Here is a 6,028-nt window from a genome sequence, read left to right on the forward strand (position 1 = left end):
TTTGGTGCACCCTCTAGTTAGAACTTAGAATCATAAGTATTTGTTTACCCGCAATTAACCAAAAAGTCATCACCAAGATGTTCAATTGCTTCTTGTTTCTTGCTCAGATGAAGTCTTTGATCATCAGTAACCTTCATCCTAAAAGCCTTGACAAATTTAACAGCAACATGACCCAACCCACCAAGCCCCACCACACCCAAATGCATGTCAGTTTGCTGAGTCCAAAGTACTTCATTGGACTATAAACAAGAATCCCAACACACAACAAAGAATGGAGCTACTCCATCCAAGGGAATGTTGTCTGAAAGTTAATCGAAAAGTGTTCATCAACTACTACCATATCGAATATCCACCATAAGTTCTAGTTCCATCGTTGGTCGAGAATTGTAGGAAAGTATTATCTTCGGTGTAGGAATTCTCTAAGTCCCTACAAGCAGCCTATCACAGAGTAGTCAATTAAGATAATACTTTCCTACAATTAAAACCCAACAGAGTAGTCGAATTTGATATATATATCAAATATTTATTTTAGTTTTAGGAATTAGCTACCTCCACAATAGCTAGAGGACTCCAAGACAATTGGGGCCCTAAACAAAATTCAAATATATATATCAAAATATATCAAAATATTTGATATATATATATCACAGTAGTCACGAAGACAAATATTTGAAAGTATATATATATACAATTGTAGGAAAATATATCAAAATATTTGATATATATATTTGAATTTTGTTTAGGGCCCCAATTGTCTTGAGCCGCCCCTAGCTATTGTGGAGGTAGCCCCGCATCTCCTAAAACCCAGTCGAAATAGTGTTATTTGGAAATCGAAGGGACGCATGAAAATAGATGACCATGATCACCTTTTCGTTATATTTCTTGACTGTCGTGTGGACAACCTTGGAGAGTGTTTTGGCCCACTCTCTGTCTGTACGCATCAACTAAATTCCTTAGCATTGTTGCTAGAAGACCTGAGTGCTCAGAACGGCCTGTACTTGAAGGATTCCCTCGTGCTACTGATTATATAATTACCCCTAACTTTTTTTTATACTACTTGAATTAGAACGAAAATTATTAGAAGGGCCTTATTAGAATCCAAAAAATCAAAAAAAAAATTTTATAAGGACTGGTTTAAAGAATTTAAAAAAAAAGATGCATAACACGGTTTACACACTCGTAAAAGACGATAGAGAGAGTGAGCTTCCAGCGGTGCTATAGGTGATATAGCCCAAAGTCCAACTTCTATATAATTTCTTCAACTAAAATAGTAGCCGGAAATGCATAATCAACACGGCCTGCAAGAGAAATGGCAAATGCATCCAAATGTCTTTATACTTAGAAATTTGAATTGTCGTACGTTATAATTGAGATTATTAGGATAAACAAGGTTTTATGTCATCTGGTTAGATCATACGTGGAGGACTAGAGTAGTTTGCTGTTTGCTGTTTGCTGTTTGCTGTTTGCTGTTTGCTAGATCAGTCGCATAATGTTTTTATTTGTTCTAAAAACAAATGTACAAATGATGTTATATCGGCCATTTTGTCCTTAGCATCACGACTTTGTCTTTTGTTTTCTTGTTGACCAAAAAATTCTCCATTTCTGTAGTATAGATCTCTATCTTAGACACCAAATTGCCATATTTGGTGAAACCACACTCCAACCGTTCAACCAAATTTTATACTGCCAAAATCAATCAATCTCATATATATATACTAGAATGGTGTACGTGCTATGCACCTTTTTTTTTCCTCTCTTCATCCAACCATATCTTTCTCTCTTTTATGCCTAACAACTGTTCTCTCTCTCTTTTAAATAGGATAAATTAGGTAAATATCAAAAAATAGATGGGCAAATAACAAATGACCAAGTAACCAAGAGATACATTAAAAAAATAATAAAATACTATTGCCCCACTGTAGATAAGAGGCGTAATCTTTAAAGTATTTTAGATGGTCAGTTTTGGCCATATAACATTGAGTTCAGACTCCATATCATATGGAGGCTAACACTACATTCCACATGATGTGGAGGGTGACACTCTCAGCTTCCATATCACTTGGAGTGTGAACTTCAAAAAAAAAAAAAAAAAAACAACCAACCATCACCTATTTCTCCAATTACACTTGTTCCCTTTTCACTCTCCACATTGTTATCTCTATTTGCAAAAAATTGAGGGAATAGCATCCAAATACTGCTACGGTTGGAGACAGTCTAAGGAAGGAGCTATTGCAATTTGCGTTAAATATTGCTGCAAAAAATTGACAACTTCTATTTCTGGTTTTTTGTTATACAGAACACTGAAAACATGACCCTGTTATACTGAACCATTATCTGAAAACCGGGATGGATGCAGTTCATGGCTATGATTTACATTGTTGCATATCTTTTTTGTTAAAACATAAATTGAAGTAAAATGGAAACGACCATTATAATTAACTATATTCTTACAACTCCTGTGTGTAGTGTCATTGATCCAAAAGTCTCAAATGAACTACAATGGACAATATACAAAGGAAAAGAGATGATGTAGCAATAGTAAGACCAAATGTTCTGCATGCCATGGCGAGAAGCTCTAAGGACTGTGTTAACATGGTATCCCTTTTAAGCATATGATCATATCCAGATGAATAACACCATCCATGTTCACCTCTGTAGGTTCTGTGCAACCTTTCTTTTGTTCTTATTTCCTCTATTCTTTCTCTTAGAACTTTCATATTTGCATCCACCATGTTGATCGACCTTCCTGCACAGACAAAAACAAAAACGATTGTTTTGTCAGAAATCGGACTGATTGTTTTATTTCGACAATGCTCTCTGACTCTCTCATCTCTGAAATAATAACTGTTTGATAATTGTTTAGAACTTTGGCCATCTTGTTAAGAGGCCAAGTAAAACATGGAATAATGCGGCATCCACCAACTAGTTGCAAAGTTTTGATCGAATTTGCCATTCATCATCCAACGATTCTCAAGGTTCTTAGAGACTCAGAGCACTTCTGTAAAACTTATTCCTCAAATACCACGCCAAAAACGTGTTTTTTTAGAAAAAGAAAATCAATCTAGCATCACAATACAAACTCAAACAAACAGTATTATAAATTACCTTCATCTCCAAGGGCTTGAGCTCTCACTTGTTGTTTGTACCTGTAGAACTTAAACTTGAGTTTCGGTCTGCTAATTAAGCCTAGAGAACTTGAAAGAGAGGATGCCATGCCTTGGCAATATTGTTTTTCTCCTAAAGCCTTAATTTGTGATTTCCTGCTATATCGCTATATATATACACGCACTGATCGTAGTCTGAGAATACACAATATTGACTAACTATACAATGCCCTTTATCATGACAGTTATTTTGTCCAACATAGGCTATATTTTTGACTAAATTTTGTCGATTACAGATTTAGTTGGCATTGTTTATGTTAGATGGCTTTACTTTGCCTGCCGTAGGAGATTAGATTCAGCTAGTCGAGTCAAGACAACAAATAAGTCTCATGCAATTATTTTTGGTCGTCCAAGAATCAGCACATGGAAAAATAGTATGAAAACGAAGTTAGGTATTACCACAAAATGAAAGAAGAGCACAAAACAAAATTATGAAATTAAATACGAGGCAACTCGGATGGTTTGGTTCTTCTCGCGCACAGTGGCAGTCTGGCAGACCCAGGATTTAAACTGGGGGGGCACTAGTATAATTTTCATTGTCCTAAATTTTCTATGCACTTAGAAAGTTGAGGATGGGAAGTTACTCATCCTGAGCCCAATGTAGGTCCGCCACTTTTAATGCAAGTTGGCACTTGGCAGGCAACTATGATTCGACCGGACATATTAGGTAGCCTATACTTGCCCGGTTGTCCCCCAAAATCAGGATTCTGTATTCATAGATTGTTTCGGAGTTCAGACTTTTGCTGGATTGAGGATTCTACTATTCTTGTCTTGCTTGTTATTCATTAAATTTTTTGGATTTATGTTATTGAAAGAATCACCATACATATGGTTCACGCGTTTATAAGATTTGACAATAATGAGGCATATCCATTAGCCACTCTAAAAAAAAGAGAAAAATGAAGAGCATCGGGCCAGCATTAACAAAGGTCCAAGAAGAGACATTCATACCACGTTTGATTAAAAAAAGAAAAAGAAAAACCTAAGGGGTGTTTGTTTTTTTTTTGGCTACTTATAAGTTTTTGTGTAAGTCAAGTTTTCCTACTTATATTTTTGACACTTAGAGCATTTCCAAATCCCAATGGGCAAATCACTTTGAGTGGAAATAACAATTTATCACTCTTATGAACTAAAAACAATGGCTCAATACAAAAGTGACAATGAGAGTAGTTTTTCACTAAATAACAATAAGAGTAACACTTACTATGGAGATAGTTGTTGAATTGTGAACTTTGGACGGAACTTTTTATTTTGTCTCGTGTTTTTTTTTTTTTTTTTTTTTTTTTTTGTTCGACTAGATGTTTCATTCCGTCTCAAAAGTTTTTTTTAGACGAGATTTTATTTTTTTTTATTTTTTTTTTTTTTTTTTTTCAAAAAAATCGCTGAACGGTCCGAAAGAAAAAAAAAACGAAAAAAACTCGCGGAACGGAATGAAGCATCCCGTCTGAAAAAACAAAAAAACACACAATATGAAATAAAAAGTTCCATCCGAAATTCACAACTCAACAGCTATCTCTATAGTAAACGCGTTACTCTCATTGTTAGTGAAAAACTACCCTCATTGCCACCCTTGCACCGGGCATTGTTTTTGGCTCATAAGAGTGACAAATTGTTAAAATACTCTTAAGTACTAAAAATTCACTTAAAACAAAGGCTACTAATAAGCTAAAAAACAAACACATACAAAAAAGTGGCCCAACACTTACACTAAATCACTCTTAAGTACGAATAACTAGTAAGCACTTACGAAAACCAATTTTATGGTGGAACTTAAAAAAATGTTTGCTTTCGCCAAAAGTTTTATTTTTCCTGAAAACATTGTCCACTTTCACGCATATGAAATTCAAGATTGATGCCGCGAGTAACCCATCTTCCTTGAACGAGTTAATTAAGAAAATGTTACACAGTATTAATTTCCTATCTGCTATCTAATTGAGGACAACTTCTGACACTAAATCGTAGCACCCGCATCTTCACAAAACATCAAGCAAGTAAATATTGATACAGGAAATAAGGCGAGGGTGGAGTCTCAGGTATCAAAAATGGTTTCAGCAAGAGTCAAAGCTAGCTATCACAGTTTCTTCACATATATTTTGTGGGTTTGATCGCAAGTATATTTCTCATTCTGTCTTAGATCATCCGTAACTTAAGATCTACGAGGTTAATCCATGAGTGGAAGAAGTTCCTGTCCTGTTATGCTTCTTACCATGAAGAAGCAACTCCACTAGGAACTGGTGTTATGAATGTTACTTGGATGAATAGTACCCCTGCTTCACTACTATGAAATTGAAGCATTACAGATAAATGATGCTTGGGGATTTTGCTGCCAGAACTCCTAATACGGATGTTGTTGGATCTAAATCAGTACATATAGAACTAAACTCAAAGTTGATTGAGGAGAGACAGAGCGCGTCTTCTGGCCAGAGGATAGGCTCAAGTCTTCTATCAGGCTCACATGAACCTTTGTGCTATGCTAATCAGTATTGGTCGATAATCCAAATCAATCAGAAAAAAAAACAAAGTTCCTCATATGCTAAGTTGCTAACAAAGACGGTAAAACCTTTGGGTGATGATACCAGAGGTCTGGGGCTCGAACTCCGCCAGTATCAAAGAGTTAGTGATATCATTTAAAACAGGCTTGACAATCAAAAAAAAAAAATTGCTAACAAAATGAATTCCAGCTAAGCAATTGAAATATACTATTCCAACCACAAGAAAATGTAAATCACCATTAACAAAACACAATAAAACAAAAAACCCAGTTTGACAAAGTTGAATTAGACTAATCTAATAATGTCTATTAATTTAACTTCCAAAACAAAATCTAACAAGAATTCTGATAACCATAAACTAAAACAACATGC

This window comes from Coptis chinensis, chromosome 1 (assembly GCF_015680905.1).
Source record: "Coptis chinensis isolate HL-2020 chromosome 1, ASM1568090v1, whole genome shotgun sequence".
Taxonomy (NCBI): Eukaryota; Viridiplantae; Streptophyta; class Magnoliopsida; order Ranunculales; family Ranunculaceae; genus Coptis; species Coptis chinensis.